This window comes from Mandrillus leucophaeus, unplaced genomic scaffold (assembly GCF_000951045.1).
Source record: "Mandrillus leucophaeus isolate KB7577 unplaced genomic scaffold, Mleu.le_1.0 Scaffold10, whole genome shotgun sequence".
Lineage (NCBI taxonomy): Eukaryota > Metazoa > Chordata > Mammalia > Primates > Cercopithecidae > Mandrillus > Mandrillus leucophaeus.
The window spans coordinates 6,896,095-6,914,356 of NW_012098098.1; the positions used below are offsets into that span (position 1 = coordinate 6,896,095).

The 18,262-nt window shown below is 49.6% G+C and overlaps 1 protein-coding gene across 3 annotated transcripts in view; it reads right to left on the reverse strand.

Annotated features, from left to right (window-relative positions):
- The window catches only part of ANKRD11 (ankyrin repeat domain 11), a 149,779-nt gene that overhangs the window by 59,849 nt on the left and 71,668 nt on the right, over positions 1 to 18,262 (reverse strand). The window contains exons 1-2 of one of the 3 annotated variants that reach the window (XM_011971985.1): positions 6,429 to 6,441; positions 63 to 72 (exon numbers count right to left, since the gene is read on the reverse strand). The exons of the other annotated variants lie outside the window; for them this stretch is intronic. The gene's annotated coding sequence lies outside the window, so the exon portion shown is untranslated. Of the gene's footprint in view, positions 1 to 62; positions 73 to 6,428; positions 6,442 to 18,262 lie in introns of those variants that run through there. 3 annotated transcript variants of the gene reach the window in all.

Genomic DNA, 18,262 nt, shown 5'->3' on the forward strand with positions numbered 1-18,262 from the left:
AAACATCCAACACGACAAAGGCCATCTACCAAGAGCTCAAGGCGGACATGATCAAGAGTGACGTGCTGAGGGCTGCAGACGGAATAACATACAGGGTGTTTGAAAGGAAGAAATGGAATAAAACTGTCTCTCTCTGAAGATGGCGTAAGTGTCCATGTCGAAAATCACAAGGAATCTATCAAAAATTCCAAGAAACTTTATTTAATAGAGTTCAACAAGGACACAGAATCAAGATCAACACAGAAACACCCATCCTATTTCTGCAATAATCATGAAAACAAGAAATAAAGAGACGGTACCATCCTATTTCTGCATGCTAGCAACGATCATATGAAAACAAGAAATAAAGACAGTACCATTCTATTTCTGCATGCTAGCAATAATCATATGAAAATAAGAAATAAAGACACAGCACCATTTATGGGTGCTCCAAATAAAAATAAAATGCTTAGGTTCAAATGGAACAAAACTAGAAAAACCTATACAGATTTTAGGAAAAAACAGGAGAAAATCTTTAGGACCTTGGGCCAAGAGCTGTTAGACATGGCACCAAAAGCACAATCCATAAAAGAAAAGAACTGATAAACTACCTCGACAAAATTAAAAACTTTTGCTCTTCGAAAGGTCGAGTTTAAAAAGTGAAAAGACCAACTGCAGACAGGGGAAAATATCTGCAAATCACAAGTCAGATACTAGGCTTGTATGTAGAAGAAATAAATATCAAACAACAAACACGAATTAGAAAATAAGAGAAAAGACGCAGACATTCAGAGGAGGACAAGCCACGAAGACGCTGGACATCCTAAGCTGTTAGGGAAATGCACCTTAGAACCGCAGTGAGGTATCACTGCACACCTGTCCGAACGGCTAAAATACAAACTACTCGAGGATGCCGGAGAGGATGCAGAAACGCTGGAACCCTCTCGCTTGCTGTGGGAAGGGGAAGTGGCGCTGCTGCTCTGGAGAACAGCAAGGCCGCCTTCCGAAGCTAAGTGTGCGCTTGCTACCCCTCAACAACTGCACCCCAGGACATTTACCTGAGAAAACGAACCTCGTGTGCACACGAAGACCTGCGGACACTGTTCACAGAACTTTTATGGACAACAGCCAACAGGGAAAACCCTTCAACGGTGTCCTCCACACTGGGTTTCGTTCACATCACGGCATCCCCTCAGCAGCAGAAGCGAGGGCTATGGATACACCCAGGAGCACAGGCCCCTGCTGACTGAGTCCACAGAGCCCACCGCGCCGGCCGCTCCCTGTGGACTCCGCTCCCACGGCTCGCGCCGGCCACTCCCTGTGGACTCCACTCCCACGGCTCGCACAGGTCGCTCCCTGTGGACTCCACTCCCACGGCTCGCGCCGGCCGCTCCCTGTGGACTCCGCTCCCACGGCTTCCTCCACGAACCAGGGACAACAGGCGAGGACGCCACGAGGAGGGCTCATGTCTGCCGTGGCTGTCAAGGAGGCTCTAGGACCCGGCATCCAGGACAAGACAGGAGGATCAAGTGTGCAGGGCAGTCACCCTGTCTTCCAGGGTCATGTCCCCAGCCACTGGGGGAAGGTGGGGAAGGGCACAAGGGATGCTGCTATTTTTGCAACTTCCTGTGAGTCTGTAACGATTTCACAGAAAAAAGGAAAAAAGGCGGGAAAAAACACAAACAAGGGGTATAAGGAAACTCCCACGGGTGATGGAAATACTCTATACTTTTATGTGGTGGTGTTTCCCCACCAGTATACATTTCCCAAAACCCGCTGAACTGTACATTTAAAATGGGTGAAGTTTACAATTGTAACTCAATAAAGCTGTTAAAAAATTAACTAGTAACAGAAAAGAAATTTAATTCCCATAGAAAGACAGAAGGAATAAAGTAAAAAACAGCGTGAAGCAGGAGGTGAAAGCTCCCTTCAGAAGGAATAAAGTAGAAAACAGCATGAGGCAGGAGGTAAAATCTCCCTTTCATTTCCTTCATGAACCTTGTTTTGTGTATTTGGCTTTGGAATCATGCATTTTACATCATTTTAAACCCTAAATATAAAATGAGGCTGGGTGCAGTGAATCCCAGCAGTCTGGGAGGCTGAGGCAGGCAGATCACTGGAGGTCAGGAGTTCGAAACCAGCCTGGCCAACATGGTGGAATCCCATCTCTACTAAAAATACAAAAAAATTAGCCGGGCTTGGTGCTGCGTGCCTGTAATCCCAGCTACTCGGGAGGCTGAGGCACTGGGAGGCAGAGGCTGCAGTAAGCCGAGATCACACTACTGCACTCCAGTCTGGGTGACAGACAAGAGTGAGACCTTCTCTCAAAAATAAAATAATAAAATAAAATAAAACGTAAAAACATAAAAGCTTAAGTATTCACATTAAATATAAACATTTTAATAATGTTTAAAATGATTTAAATATATTTCACTGACATTAAACATTTTAAGGATTTAAAGCATTCAATATAAAAATACAAAAAGCAATCTCTAAAACTTCAAAAAGGAAGAGGAAGCAATACACTGAGCCGTGTGTCCGGTCAGGGGCAGGACACAGAAAGCATGTGTCAACAATGACAGTAGCCAACACCACAGCAGACACATTCCTGACACCACAGCTTCTGGGTGGGCGGAAGGCTGGGGGACCTGGCTCCGGATGGGAGTCAGGTGCTAGTGGAGACGGAGGGGCTGCTTCCCAGGCCGCCGTGCGTGCACCACACACCGGGAGGGCTGCTGCTGGCTCTGGCAGAAGGTCCAAAGGCCTTGGTGCACAGACACGGCTGCAGATGCGTGGACATGTCCGTGGGGCTGCGTGAGGGTCCTCGTGACACGGCAGCGGGCTTCCGCAGTGCAGTGACTGATGAGGTGGCGCAGAGGAAGCCGCGGCACCTCTCGTATCAGAAGTTCCACGGCTTCACTTCCACCTCATCCTGTTCCTCCTGGGTGAGTTACAATGTCCAGCCCACACTCGAGAGGAGAGAATGGCGCTCCACTTCTGAAGGCAGGAAGATCAAAGATTCTGTGGACATTCTTTAAACTGTTCCACCAGTGGCTTCTGATTAAAACCTGGTAATTTGACTGTACAGTTCTAGTTAGTGCCACATGCCCTAAGGACAAAAATTAAAATTTTGAAAAATATTATAAGCAAAAAAACCTTCCTTTTTTTTTTGAGACGGAGTCTCACTCTGTCGCCCAGGCTGGAGTGCAATGGTGCCACTCACTGCAATGTCTGCCTCCCGGGTTCAAGCAATTCTCCTGTCTCAGCCTCCAGAGTAGCTGGGATTATAGGCGCGTGTCACCACGTCCGGCTAATTTTTATATTTTTAGTACAGATGGGGTTTCGCCATGTTGGCCAGGCTGGTCTCGAACTCCTGACCTCAGGTGATCTGCCTGCCTTGGCTTCCCAAAGTGCTGGGATTACAGGCGTGAGCCACTGTGCCCAGCCTGATGAAATACATTCTTAATATTGACTTCATTTGTTTCTTTTTACTCTATAATGAGGCTAATAGAAAATGTAAAATTAGATGCACAATTCACATCACATACCTCATGGACAGAACAACTCTATGGGACAAAGACCCCGATCTCTGACAAACAGCGAAAAATCCCAGAAAAAAGGACAAAGGGAGAATTTACAGATTAAAGACTTAAAAGACATCAAAGAATCTTAGTGTGTAGACCCTGTTTGGAAACCAGTTCAAACAAAGAACTGCTGCAAATGGCACATTTAGGACACAGCCTTTTGGTACCGCTGGGTGTGTGGTGCCGCTGAGGAAGTTCAAGGCACCCACCGATTCAGCGAGACAGAGATTTTATAGGTATATATTTAGATACAGGGTCGCCTCCGTCTCCCAGGCTGGAGCGTACTAAAACAATCAAACTCTGGGTTCAAGGGATCCTCCTGCCTCAGCCTCCCAAAATATTGGGGCTGTAGGCGTAAGCCACCACGCCTAGCCTTAGTGTAAGATATGGTGATGGTTTTGAATGTTTTCGACGGATGTGATGGTGTGGTCTCGGGTTTGGTTCTGGTAACGGGCTGGGATGGCTCCTGCATGTGGGCCCCACATGCTGGGAACCGTCATCACCACTGTGTTCGCCACACTCTCTCTTAAGACGGGCATACAAAACATCCCATAAAAATTTAAAAACTCAGTAGGGTGCGGTGACTCATGCCTGGAATCCCAGAACTCTGGGAGGCTGAGGTGGAAGGGATCATTTGAGCCCAGGAGTTTGAGACCAGACTGGGTAACACGGCAAGATCCCATCTCTAGATACATATAAAAAAAGATAATAATCTTAAAAGACAAAATGCCAGAAGCTGCAGAATGTGTCAAAGAAATGACTTCCTTATGTCTTAAAGAATCCTCATAATAAAGGACCATTTTACAAGCAGACTATAAAACACTGCAACAGACAAAAAACTCAAAACCCAACTCATGAGAAACACCTGGTGAGTGCTCTTCAGTTCCGTGAAGTCCTGGGATGGCCCAAACATCTCCGGCGGGCTGCACCTATTCAGAAGGAAACACCGAGCGCCCCACGTCCCGGAGGGCAGAGATGCCTTCCAGCTCCACACGTCCTTCCACACTGGCACCACCTGCACCTGCAGCTGGGGAGGAACGAGCAGCTTGGGGGAGAAATGACACCCGCAGGCCAAGACAACTGCAAGAAAACTGAGCCTCATTCGCCGACTGATTCTCACCAACTTCCTCTACCAAATGAGGAGAAGAACACATTCTCTTAAAGGATTTTGTGGGGATTAAATGAAAAAGTACTTGGTAAACAGTAAAGCACTATCTAAATCCAGGTTATCATCACTGTAATGGCTTCAGAAAAAAGCAGAGGACAAACACAAGGAGAGAGGCGCTGAGAGACCAGGCAGGGCTCGCCCTGGAGCCTGGTCTGCACTGCCCTCTTTGAGCAAAGTGCCTCGCTGCCCTGATCTCCCTAGTTTCACCCTCCACACCTCTAAGGAGGTTATCCTGGCACAACTGAGAAAGAAAGCAATTCACTTAGAAACATCCACTTCTTTCCTTTATGCTCATATTTTTTTATTACTCCTCAGGGCTGCTTTGTTTTTTAATGCAAGGGTCCACAGTTGAGAGCGTAATCACAAACTCAAGAAACAAGAGCTGCAACAGAACAGAGGGGCTGCCCCAGGCTTCTCAGCCACTTTCCCATCCTGCGCACCCAGGGGATTTGACATGTGGTCCCCCAGAGCGACAGGGAACCCCCAGGGAACAAGGGTCCCCTGTGGGGCATGCAGAAGCACCTGCCCCTGGTCTGAGGTCACTGGATTCAGTGCCCAAGCTCAACAAGGCTCTGGGAACTCTAGCACAAAGATGCAGCACTGCATCCCAACTTTTGGGTCATGCCTAAGGTTAATTCCAGAATCATTTTAGCATGTTATACAGCCATTGAAAAGAAAAAATATTTTATTTTTTAAAGCAGCTTTAGGTTCACAGCAAAACTGAGCAGAAAGTACAGAGCGTTCCCCTGCACCCCGGGGCTCAGCATCCCCACGAGGGCGGCCATTTGTTACAGCCGCGACCCCCCGGACGCAGCGTCATCACCCACAGGCCACACGACCTCGGGGTCCACCTGGTGCTGTGCAGTCTATGGTTGGAGGAACGTATCCTGACGTGGGCCCACCGCTGTGGTATCATACAGAGCAGTCTCACTGCCCCAGGTCCCCCGTGCTGCTGCTCCACGTCCCTCCGTCCCTCCCTCTCCCCAGCCCCTGGCATCGCTGATCTCTGTGCTGTCTGCACAGTTCTGCCCTTTCCTGGATGTCAGAGTCGGACCCCTACAGCGTGTAGTCCTTAGAGACAGGCTGCTTTCACTCAGGCCTGTCTTCTCAGGCCTGGCAACTCATTTGTTTCTACGGCCTTGTAATATTCCGTTGTCTGGATGGACCTTGGTTGACTGATCCATTCACCCGCTACAGGACATCTTGGCTGCTTCCAAGTTTTGGCAATTATGAATAAAGCCATTTTGTGGAAGGGAAACAACACAGAACAGAAGATATTAGGGGCACTGCACACACCATCGTGGAAAGAGCCAGCATTATTCTGTGAGCACGTTCCCGTATGTGAGCGTGTGCTGTGAACAGAGAGCTATGTTTCCGTATGTGAGCGTGTGCTGTGAACAGAGAGCTAAACCACTTTTCTCGCCACTAGCAGCAGTCAGGACAATTCAAGTGCTGGCCTAACTCGTTAAGAGCCCTCAGCTGGTGGTCAGATATATCCAAGTTTCTCGATCTATAAAATACAGAAATAAGGCCAGGTGCAGTGGCTCACGCCTGTAAAACGAGCACTTTGGGAGGCTGAGGTGGGTGGATCACTTGAGCCCAGGAATTCAAGACCAGCCTGGATGAAACCCTGTCTCTTTAAAAAAAAAAAAAAAAAAAAAAAAGCCAGGCTTGCAGCCTGGGCAACAGAGTGAGACACTGTCTTTAAAAAACAAAAAAAAAACAAAAACAAAAAAAGAAAGAAAAGAAGAAAAAGAAAAGAGAAAAGAGAAAACACTGTTTCCAAGCTGCGGGCGCTGGACAATGTCTGACGCCCGGCCCAGCCTCATCAACGGCCTGCACGATCCCTGCTGACGGGGAGTGTACTCCGCACGCTGCCAACACGGCCAAGTTTCTGAAGCTGGTGACACGTGAGGGAACCCAAGACTGAATGGAAACAACCTCCTCTCAGGTTCTGAGTGGGGCCGCCTCTTTTTTTTTTTGAGACGGAGTCTGGCTCTGTCGCCCAGGCTGGAGTGAGTGGCGCCATCTCGGCTCACTGCAAGCTCTGCCCCCCTGGGTTCGTGCGATTCTCCTGCCTCAGCCTCCCAAGTAGCTGGGAGTACAGGCGCCGCCACCGCGCCCGGCTAATTTTTTTTGTATTTTTAGTAGAGACGGGGTTTCACCGTGTTAGCCAGGATGGTCTCGATCTCCTGACCTCGTGATCTGCCCACCTCAGCCTTCTAAAGTGCTGGGATGACAGGCGTAAGCCACCACACCCGGCCCAGGTCCACCTCTTCTTGCCCCTCCGAGCCTGCCATTCTCTGTGGAGTCCTCTCTTCCTCCACTGCTTTGCTTCCTCTCACAAAGGGGGAATGTCCCACCACTTTCAATCCCAGGCTGGCAAAGTGACGAGAAAACACCCCACCCATGTGGGCAGCCGGCATGCGGCATGCCATGGGGCCGTGAGAAGCAGCCAGGCGGGTAGGCCAGACCCTGACCCAGAAAAAGCAGAGCCCAGCACAGGCTCAGCCACGCTCCATGAGGGGCCACAGCCCAGGAGCAACATGCCAGGCACGCCCCAGGGACGAGCAGCACAGGCCGCCAACTACGTCATCCCATACTCACTTGTGCAAAACACCCTCGAACTGCACAAAGCCCAAATGTCCAGAGCAGAAGAGCAAATGAGTCCAGGCGGCCCCCGACACACGGGGCCCAGGTGTCCAGACAGCACACTGGATTCAAAGAGCAGACACGAGTGTGTTTGCCGCGGGCTTCTGCATGCATGAGCGCCCCGTGGTGCTAGGGGCCAGGCAGACACTCAAGAAGTGGGGTGAGGGAGGTCCAGGAGTCCTGTCCTTTCACTGGGAGATCCCACAGGCACACGTGACATGAGCTCTATCATATGTGCACCTAAGATGTGTGCCATTTCCTGCACGGACGTTGTACCTCAAAGAACAATAAAAAATGACTAAAATTGATTGCTGACCACTTCCCCAGATAACTAACCAGGACACACCCTGATGCCCCGTGTCCGGCCTGTGGGGGCACTGTGGAAAGCACAGGAAGTGAGCTCAGTGCGTGCCTTCCCCGTCGTCCTGGCTCAGAGACGCGGGGCCGGACCTGGGTGACAGCCTTACACCACCCGGAAGAGGCCAGTGCACCCTGAGGCAGGGGATGCCGCACAGAGGGCTCCGGTTCCTTTCAGCACAGGAACAAATCCACACCAGGGCATCCGTGCGTCCCACAGTCCCGGAAGCATGGGAGCAGCTCGAGGCCTCTGCATTCAGGGGTCTCTGCCGTCCTGGGCTCCAGGTGAGTGGGCTCCCCCCAGCACGCAGTGCGCAGTGGGTGAGGACAGGTGCTCTCGCTATGAACGCTGCACCACTCCGATAAAAGCCGGTGCGTGCCGCCTCAGGACCCTGTAGCAGAACAGCGAGTGGTGTCGTGTTGGCAGGGAACCTTTGGTTTGCAAAGCCCCGTCACACACACAAGCTGATGTAAGACGACAAGTCTGTCTCTGCACCTCAGCTGAGCCCCCAGGACATAGCACACGGGTGCCCAGGGCCTGCAAACAGCAAGGACCAACAAGGACCAAGGCATCACTGACCGTGAGAGGCCCCAGTGTGTGACCATGAGAGGCCCCAGTGTGGGTTCTCACAAGCTTGTTTTATGGTTTGACCCAGAGAGTACCTGTGAGTTTCCCCTACAGCCGGTGCTTCTAAAGGGCTAGGAGAAACGCAGGGCAGGATCCCCGTAGGCCGGCAGCTGGCTGGCCAGACCCTGCCTGTGCTGAGGCATCTGCCGCCAACACGACCATGCAACATGCTTCAATATGCCCTGTGACTCTCTGAGATAGGTCTTTTATTAGAGCTTCTAAATTAAGAAGTGATGGCCAACATCACAGGAAACCTTAGATACTATTCCTGCCAGTTGGTTTGAAAAAGCTTTAACTGTTAATTTGCTGATCCAGTTTTCAGCCACACAGTTTTCTGCCATGTAATCCACAGAACCCAGGCCTCCGGCCACTTGTCCAGGATACCTCTGGAGCTCAGAGCCACTGTCTTTGTGGGCTACTCAAGACTTGAGGGGTTGATGCAAGAGCCACATCAACAGAGCCAGACCGAGTGCCTGGCTGGGAGCAGGTACTGGGGAGCAGCCACAAAATGCACACACAAACACGACTGTCCACACCTCCAAGATCATCATCAGACCTAGAGGGGGGTGTGCGGCCACAGACAGCACACTGGATTCCAAGACCCAGAAGGAAGGAGTGTGTTTGCTGTGTACTTCTGTGGTGCTAGGGGCCAGGTAAACTCTGAAGGAGGGGTCAGGGGGGTCCAGGAGGAGTCCTGTAGCAGGACATTGCCCAGATTTCCCACAATTTCCTCTCAAGTTAAGATCACAACCACCGTTTCTTCTGCACTGGTGGGAACCCAGCACTTTAATGAGACACGAGGTTACAGCGACACTTGGTTAGGAAGGAAAGCCACATGCGGGTGCCACTCCTCCCGGCTGGGTTACAACAGGGAGCACAGGCACTAGGAGATCCGGCCCGTCCTAAAAGCATGGCCTACAAGGAGTCCCCACTCTCTACCTATCTGCTTCTAATGTTCTGACTACATGAAAGATGATAAAAGGATTTCAATACAAGTGTAACATTTTCAATATAAAGGAATGTCTTTCCATTAGAAAACAACTACAGGCCTGCCGCAGTGGCCCACGCCTGTAATCCCAGCACTCTGGGAGGATGGGCACGGTGGCCCAGGGCTGTGATCCCAGAACTCTGGGAGGCTCAGACAGTTGAGCTCAGACAGTTGAGGCTCAGACAGCCTGAGCTCAGGAGTTGGAGGCTAGCCTGGGCAAGATGGTGAAACCCTGTCTCTACAAACAAACAAACAAACAAACAACAACAACAAAAATTAGCCAGGTGTGGTGGTGCACACCTGTAGTCCCAGCTATTTGGGAGGCTGAGGTGGGAGGGTTGCTTGAATCTGGCAGGCAGAGGCTGCAGAAAGTTGAGATTGCACCATTCTACTCCAGCCTGGGCAACAGAGTGAGACCCTGTCTCAAAAACAAACAAACATAAAAACAAAAAAATAAAAACCAAGTGCAAATTAAATGCTAAACACACAGATTAATGGATGAAGTCCCATGCCCAAATGCTCCCAAGGAAACGTCAGAAAGGAGAGGACTTCAGGAGGCTCAGAGTCCTCAGTGCCACGTGACCAAGCACAGCTGAGCACTGGGTCTTACTGGATTTGTCATCAGACACTCACAGTTTTCATCACTGTTAACCCTACTGCACAATACACAAACATGGTCTAAGCAATTTTATTTTACTTTATTTTATTTTTTGAGACGGAGTCTTGCCCTGTCGCCCCAGGCTGGAGTGCAGTGGTGCGATCTCGGCTCATTGCAAACTCTGCCTCCCAGGTTCACGCCATTCTCCTGCCTCAGCCTCCCGAGTAGCTGGGACTACAGGCGCCCGCCAATACACCCGGCTAATTTTTTACCTTTTTAGTAGAGACGGGGCTTCATCGTGCTAGCCAGGATGGTCTCCATCTCCTGACCTCATGATCCGTCTGCCTCGGCCTCCCAAAGTGCTGGGATTACAGGCGTGAGCCACCGCGCCTGGCCTGGTCTAGGCAATTCTAACCATGCAGACCATGTGCACATCTTTCCTTGGTGGAAAGCAAGCTTGCCCAAGTCACATGAGCGGGGCTAGTGTCAGCAATGCCTGTTCCTCTCCCTCTGTTCTCTAATAGTGTGGCCTTCACTCTACTATGTGTGGAATCCCCCTCTATTGGGACCACAGCTCCTGGGCTGCAAGCACCTGCTGAGCATGAGGGTCCAGCTTCCAAGCTCACTATCCCATGGGTGACAAGCAACACTGTGACCCGCCTCCCATGTCAGCGGGTGCCAGTATCACGGTGGCTCCCTGTACCCCAGGACCACTGTGTTGCTCTGCCACTCAGGAGCCCCAGGAGCCCCCACTGTGGCCATCCAAGGACACTGCCCGTCAGGCTCCCAGGACACTGCCCCAAGCACCCAGCTTCAGTGAGTGTGCCGCCCCCAGACCCACCCTCACTGTGCCAGGGGTGGGACCTCTGCAGCCTGTCTGCTGAGTGTCCATGTGCTGCTGTGAGCCACACTGTGTCCTCCAGGATGTGGGTCTCTGTTAGTCCCTCCCCTACCAAGCCAGGACAGCCACCTATTTACAGGGGTGTTGACAAATACTGACTACCTGCAAAATTAAAACATGGGTTTGAAAAGGGCCTGAGTGGAAATCCTATACTTAACACATATTCTGTTTTTTAAAAAAAAAAAAAAAAAAAAAAAAAAGTGGGCACGGTGGCTCACGCCTATAATCCCAGCACATTGGGAGGCCGAGGTGGGAGATCACCTGAGGTCAGGAGTTCAAGACCAGCCTGGCCAACATGGTGAAATTCTGTCTCTACTAAAAATACAAAAATTAGCCGGGCGTGGCGGCGTGCGCCTGTAATCCCAGCTACTTGGGAGGCTGAGACAGGAGAATCGCTTGAACCTGGGAGGCGGAGGTTGCAGTGAACCGAGATTGTGCCACTGCACTCTAGCCTGGGCAGCAAAGAGTGAAACTCTGTCTCAGAAAAAAAAAAAAAAGAGCGAGCTTTTGCAGAAACAGGTTTAAAAGAAAAAATCATCTCTGCTCTTTTCAGCATTTAGAAAATCAGCCAGGCAAAACAATAATTTCCCTTTCTTAACTGAAAGGTTTGCCAAGTGAATACTTGGAGCAAAATAAGCCTAATTAGTAACAACTAAATCACCCAGATATAAACCCATAATGAAAGCACATGGGGACCTCCTTTTCCTCAAAGTCACCACCCAGGGCCTCAGTGGACTGAGAACCCCGGAAGAAACAATGTGTCCATCGCTCCTGACCTGAGTCTCTGAACCAGGCGCACAGACCTCCTGGGTAACCGCTGATGGGTGAGCGCTGCACCCCCAGGATCCCTGTAATTGCAGGTTCTCAAGAACACCAAGACCAGGACCATATCCCATCTAGAATCTTCTTCCTGTGATGCCCGTCAAAAGGTCCACTTTTCAGGCCATTATCACAATGAAGGTGAATTTTTGCTATTTAGGTCAAAATCACGCATTAGGCAATAAAAGGACCTAGAGATCTGTGAATTCCCCGAGTACAACCGAAGGAGTAAGAGGGGAGTAAGAGGGGCCCAGGTTTGCTTGAAGGCCTACACTAGCAAAAAAGCAAAAAAAAAACAAAAAACAAAACCGAGAACTGGGAGACCCGGTCTGCAGCGCCACACCGGTCAGATCTGAAAGCCCATGGTCCGAGGAGCCCATCCTGCCCTGAGCGCACACAGCGTCTGTGAAGAGTCAAAGTGGCTCTTTTTCAAACCATTTCAGAAATTTAAATGAACCCTGAATTTATTTAGAATGGGTTATTATATTTTATGATTTCTACATAGAAAATATTTTCTAACCATATCATTTTATAACAAATTAGCAAGAGCTAATGTTTCCTTTAAAATTTTTCAAGCACACAGAAAAGCATGAAGGAGACACACACATATCCACCATCTGTTCACTCTGCCATATCCGCTTTAGAACTTTAACATTTAAAAATTACATAATGGTTGAAGCCCCTTATATAAGCCCCACCCTGCTCTGGGTCCTCCTCAGCTTCGATCTGATTTCGGGGCTCTTCATTCCTCACGGTGCTTTGACGCTCACATCACACATAAGCCTACACCGAGGCCGGCTGCTGCTTTTGCAGGGAACGCACTGGACGGTTCCTGCCGCACCTTTTCCCTCCAAGTTGTGCTCTGAGGTTTATCTGCGTGGATACAGGCAGTTCTGCTGTTCTTATGATAACTGCAGTGTGCTCCTCCTTGTCTGAAAAATCCATCCTCCTGCTGACATTTGTTTTTTCCAACTTTTTGCGAATACAAACAACACTAAAATGAGTATTTGTCTGTTTCTTTACATATCTAAGGTTTATAACTAGAAATGGAATTTCTAGCAAGAAACTGTAAAATGCTTTGTAAAATGTCTGATGAAGTGTCACACTGTATAGTCATTCACAAACATGTCGTCTTTCACTTCTGATTAGGGCAGATGTCTTCTGTTGTAATTTTTTTTGTTGTTGTGTTTGAGACGGAGTCTGGCTCTGTCACCCAGGCTGGAGTGCGGTGGCGCCATCTCAGCTCACTGCAAGCTCCGCCTCCCAGGTTCACGCCATTCTCCTGACTCAGCCTCCCGAGTTGCTGAGATTACAGGCGTGCGGCACCTCGCCCGGCTAGTTTTTGTATTTTTAGTAGAGATGGGGTTTCACAATGTTGTCCAGGCTGGTCCTGAATTCCTGACCTCAGGCAATCCACCCGCCTCCGCCTCACTTTGGGAGGTGACGGGATTACAGGCGTGAGCCACAGCGCCCGGCTCTGTTGTAAATTTTTTATCAAGCGATCTTGGTAGGAAAAGGGGAAAGTACTTTGCATGTCATCTTTTTTTCTAACAAGATTACATTCTACAAAAAGAGACAACATAATTAACAAATTTCATTTGAATAAAAACTATAAACTCAAGTGCTAACAGGAGGCTGTTCATTGGCAAAAAAAGAGCTCGGAAGAGGTGCAAGGACCCAGAGAGCTCTGAAACCCCAGAAATCACACAGAAAATGCACAGGTATGTGGACAGTCCTGGGGAGAGGAGCCACAGCTTTTGTCCAACTCTCAGAGAGTCCAGACCCAAAAAAACACTTAGGAAGGTACCTTTTCAACATCCAAACGTGGGCAGTGATGTGGGAGTGAACATCAGTCAACAGAATCCTGGACTCTACCTTCCAAAGCAGACCAAAGACTCACCAATACACCCAGAAAGAACATTTTAAAAATACAAATGACTTCAGAATCCTTTAACATATGCCCAGAAAAAAATTAGTAAGTCATAACCCAAGTCAAGTGGACTGTTTATATGCAATATTAGAAAAGAAATGTCCTAAAGTCCACTGCGAAAAGCCTGAAGCCCACAGCTCTGTTTCTGAGGTGAATGAGAAGTGAGACCGGTGGAGAAGGCTGGAGTTCTGCTGCCATCATGGTAAGGAGAGCCGGTTTGGAAACAATGCTGTGGGTCCATTTCTCTCTGTATTAAATACACCACAGGGTTTTTCGTTTTAAATTATTAGTCAATCAGGCAATCAAACCAAAAGGAAGCAGACAATTTAAGTTGGAACACCGCAATCTGCAGATCCCCACAGGTTGGAGGGACGAGGCCCCAACGTGAACAGACCCCACCAGGCAGCTTCCCTGCCTTCCAGAAGGCCTGTGTGGGCTGCTGGGCTCGTCACCTTAGCAACAGCTCTAAACATATGTGCAGTGACACCAGCTGATTTCTGAAAGCTGTAAATAGAGGATAATGGCATAAAAAAAATTCCAGATTAAAGTAAGGGCCACCCACTGCCTCCTCTCCCACCGCATCCAGCCCTTACATCCCACTGTTAACACTGGGAGCAAGGCCACGTATGCAAACGTGGCTTTAGTTCCCTCACACACCTATTCATCTGCATAATCACATACCTACAAAAGCCAAGTAAGGTCCCTGGGTTAATAACTCTCTGCACAAAAATGTGCACAAACAAAAAGTGGCCAAGAGATGGCAGAGTCTGGCAAAGACGGACCAGCCCACAGCAGCCACGGCTCACTGCGGGAGCGCTGCATCTCCACCGCCCACAGCTCTGCTTCCCACCCTCTGCCTCACACCACCATAAGCACTTGGTCCCTTCTCTCAGGGCCCTTCCACATCTTCGCATCTGGGCCTCAAAGCGCAATACAGGTAATGACAGGTAGGTCTCCAACAGGAGAGAGAAAAAGATGACGTCAACTGCCTGGGCAAGGGTTCCAGGTGGAACATCGAGAGTTGCTGGTGAAGGAGAGCGATGACCCAAGTTCAGACCTCAGAATCAGTTTCTATCTTTGAAGAACGCAGTCCATTTCACCTGAGAGTCGGAAAACATGGAATTCCCCAGAGATGTTGAGGCCTTGGGAAGACGGCATTTAGTCCAGGATAAACCAGCAATACTCTGGACCAGGTTTGCACAGAGCTGGCCCAACAGGAACAACGCAAAGGGTGAAGAGGAACAGGCAGGGAGAGGCCAGCGTGAACTCCCTGCAGCCTGCGTGGCTCTCCCAGCATGCCACGTGCCTGCGCAGGATATGCCTTTTCCTTAATTCCCCTCTATCATCTTTCTGAAGCATTATATGGAAAACTGGGTGAATAAATCCCCAAGTATGAGCTGACATTCTTAACAGAAAAAACAAACTTGATATTTCATGGTGTAAAAATCTATTTATGGGCCCTACAGAATTACTTCTCATTATAGTCCTCATTAAAATTAAATACTAAATACTCTAAGGAAACACACAATTGCATGTTAAAACATGAAAAACGTTATTACAGAATAACCAAACTTTTGTTCCCTCAGAATGCCTTTCTGTGATAATTTATGCCCAACTGGTAAAAGAGTGGGTAAGGGACGGAGGTGAATGAAAAGGCGGCTCAGATCCCAGAGCTCAAAACAGGCGTCATTTACACGCTTCCTAATTCCGAATTCGGGATGTACAAACCAATAAAAACTAGGCACTCATGTCTGTTTGCAAATATAAGCGCTTTTTAAATTTTTATTTGAGACAGTCTTGCTCTTGTCACCCAGGCTAGAGTGCAGTGCTGCGATCTCAGCTCACTGCAGTCTCAGTCTCCTGAGTAGCTGGGATTACAGGTGTGTGCCACCACGCCTGGCTCATTTTGTTTTTTTTTTGTATTTTTAGTAGAGATGGGGTTTCACCATGTTGGCCAGGCTGGTCTTGAACTCCTGACCTCAAGAGTGATCCGCCCACCTCGGCCTCCCAAAGTGCTGGGATTACAGGTGTAAGCCACCGCGCTGGGTCTGAGCGCATTTTTTAAAAAGCAATACCTGTTTCCAAAAAGAGAAAAATTAACATTTAGTTATAAGCTCCAACACTTTAATTGCTTAAACTGAATTTGTGGCAAATTATTCCAAAGTAAAAATCAGCTCAGATTTGTGTTTTTTGTGTAATCTCTTAAAAGCCAGGGTACACAGGTATTCCTAACACATAATGTACGTGTGAGCGAGTGAGCAAATCAGACAGAGCCTGAGGCGGGCTGGAGGGGTGGTGAGGGTGCGCGCAAAACACAGCGCCTCCTCTTGGATTTGCCGGAGAATTAACCTCGTTCAGAACCTCACCCCAGTCGGAAAACACGAGGCAGCAATGGGCCGGAACTTGGTCAGTCACATCCACAAACCACCAATTACCTTCACAGATCACGACTAACAGGTTTATTACAGATGAGTCACAGCTCATGTTTTCAAGGAAGGGCCTCCAACTGAGCAGTCGCCAGTGCAGCCTGCGTCAGGGCGCGCCTCCCTCCACCTGTCCCCCGTCGCCCATGTCTGACAGTTTACGCTTCGCAGGCTCTGAGGTTCCACCCCTCACTCCCATAGACCAAGAGAGTAGGGAAAACGAAGGCACCTTGGGAACTACGGATCACAGGCTGCTTTGGGTATAGGACATCCACCCCCCCACACTCACGGCCAGCTCTGACCATCTGACCCCAGGTGCACACGACAGACACAAACGCCACTCCTCAAGTCCGGCGCCGCACCTCCTGCTCCCAAAGGAGGCTTTCGGTGCAGGACTTCCTGGGCCTCAGTCTCCTCAGCTACAGGCTGGGCACAATCCCTGGAGTCTGTGCTCTGGGAGGAGCACATGCGGGCAACCCTGGCTCAGGACAGCTTCCCAGCCTGTAAGTCATGACTAGGGCCTAACGATCCATTTCAAATTACATCTGCACGGTGCTTTACTTTCATATGTTATTTTATTTGGAGCCTCTAACGAGTCTAAGCTAACAGATGGTATTATTTCCACATTGCAAACAAAGAGGCGGGAGCTGCAACCATCCAAAGACACCCCCTTGCTGTGAATGCCTGGCCAGGCCTCCAGGCAGGACCACCAACTCCAGACCTCGTCAGGGCCAACCCAGGCCACTGCTGTCCGCACACTCCTGGAAAATATCCGTCTGTCTGAACTGAGTGACACAGATTTTACCCTCTTGAGGATACAATAATCCCATCTGCCAAGATGACCCACAAATAAAGGCTCCTCCTTGTCTGAACGCTGCCTCAGCGTCTGGGGGATAAGCCCACAATGCAAGCGTCCGGGAGGACACTCCAGGCCGAGGGGCCCAGGAATAAAGAGGGACAGAAATGAGGGCGCCCTCACGCATGCTGGGAACTGCCCACACCTTCAGACTGGGAAGAACAAAGAGCTCCCAAGCACAAGGGCCCGGGAGCACAGTGGAGGGCCAGACGTGAGGCCAGAGGCGGCTAGAGCAGCAGCTCCCACCAACGGCAGACGAGGTGTGAGACCTCTCAACCACCTTCAAAGTTTTCTCTTCATCTTCAAGAGAATCTCAAACTAAATTTTCCTTAGTTTTATTACCAGGCTCCTTGTAGAAAACACCAGTGAAAAAGAATGGTTGCCAGAACTGAAAACCACAGGAAAAAGCACAAACACACCGCACAACAGAAGCACATGAGGCAGGAGGAAAGGCAAGGCCAAGACGTGCTCCAGGGAAGCCCAGCCCAGATGATTTCTCAACCACTTCTTGCTTAAAAACTGCTTCACGGCCTAAAAGGGTACTAAAATCTGGGAGCATCCACCAGGAAATGGAAAAGGCAAACTCCCAACATAACCACAAAAGACACTGTACAATCTCCAAACTGTAAAGATGAAAAAAAAAATGGAGCAGAAAAAAACATATATATCAGCTCCCTCCACCCCACCCCTCAGCAAAAGGAGAGAGAAAGAGAAGACAGGACAAATGGAAAGCACTCGACACCACAAAACTCAGTGCCGTCCCTCCACCCACCCCACCTACCCGCCCCGGCACCGGGTGCCCCGTTTGGGAAGGCTCTGCCCTCGTGGGCGGACGAACGCTAGCTGCTATGAAGGGCCAGGACTGGGAGGCAGTCCTGTCCACTCCTCTGTCCCTGAAGCCACAGAAGGACAGCACCAAGCACGGAGGCAGAGACCAGTGGCCCCAGGCTCTCCGACTTCCAGCTTCCAGAACTGTGAGAAATAAATTTCTGTTCTTTATAAATGAACCAGTCTCAGGCATTCTGTTACAGCAGCATAAACAGGCTAAGGGAAAAAAGTAAATGGACTAAGAAATCCAGTTAAAAGACCAAGTTTGTCAGAATGGAATGGAAAAAGTAATCCAGCTGGCTCAGCACGAGCTGACTGACGTCTAATCCATGAACAAACATTTCAGAAAAGACACACCAGGTACCTACTGCGCACGCCAGGTACATAACCGCGCACACCAGGTACATACTGCGCACACTAGGTACATACTGCTCACACTAGGTACATAACCGCGCACGCCAGGTACATAACCGCGCACGCCAGGTACATAACCGCACACACTAGGTACATACTGCGCACGCCAGGTACATACTGCGCACGCCAGGTACATA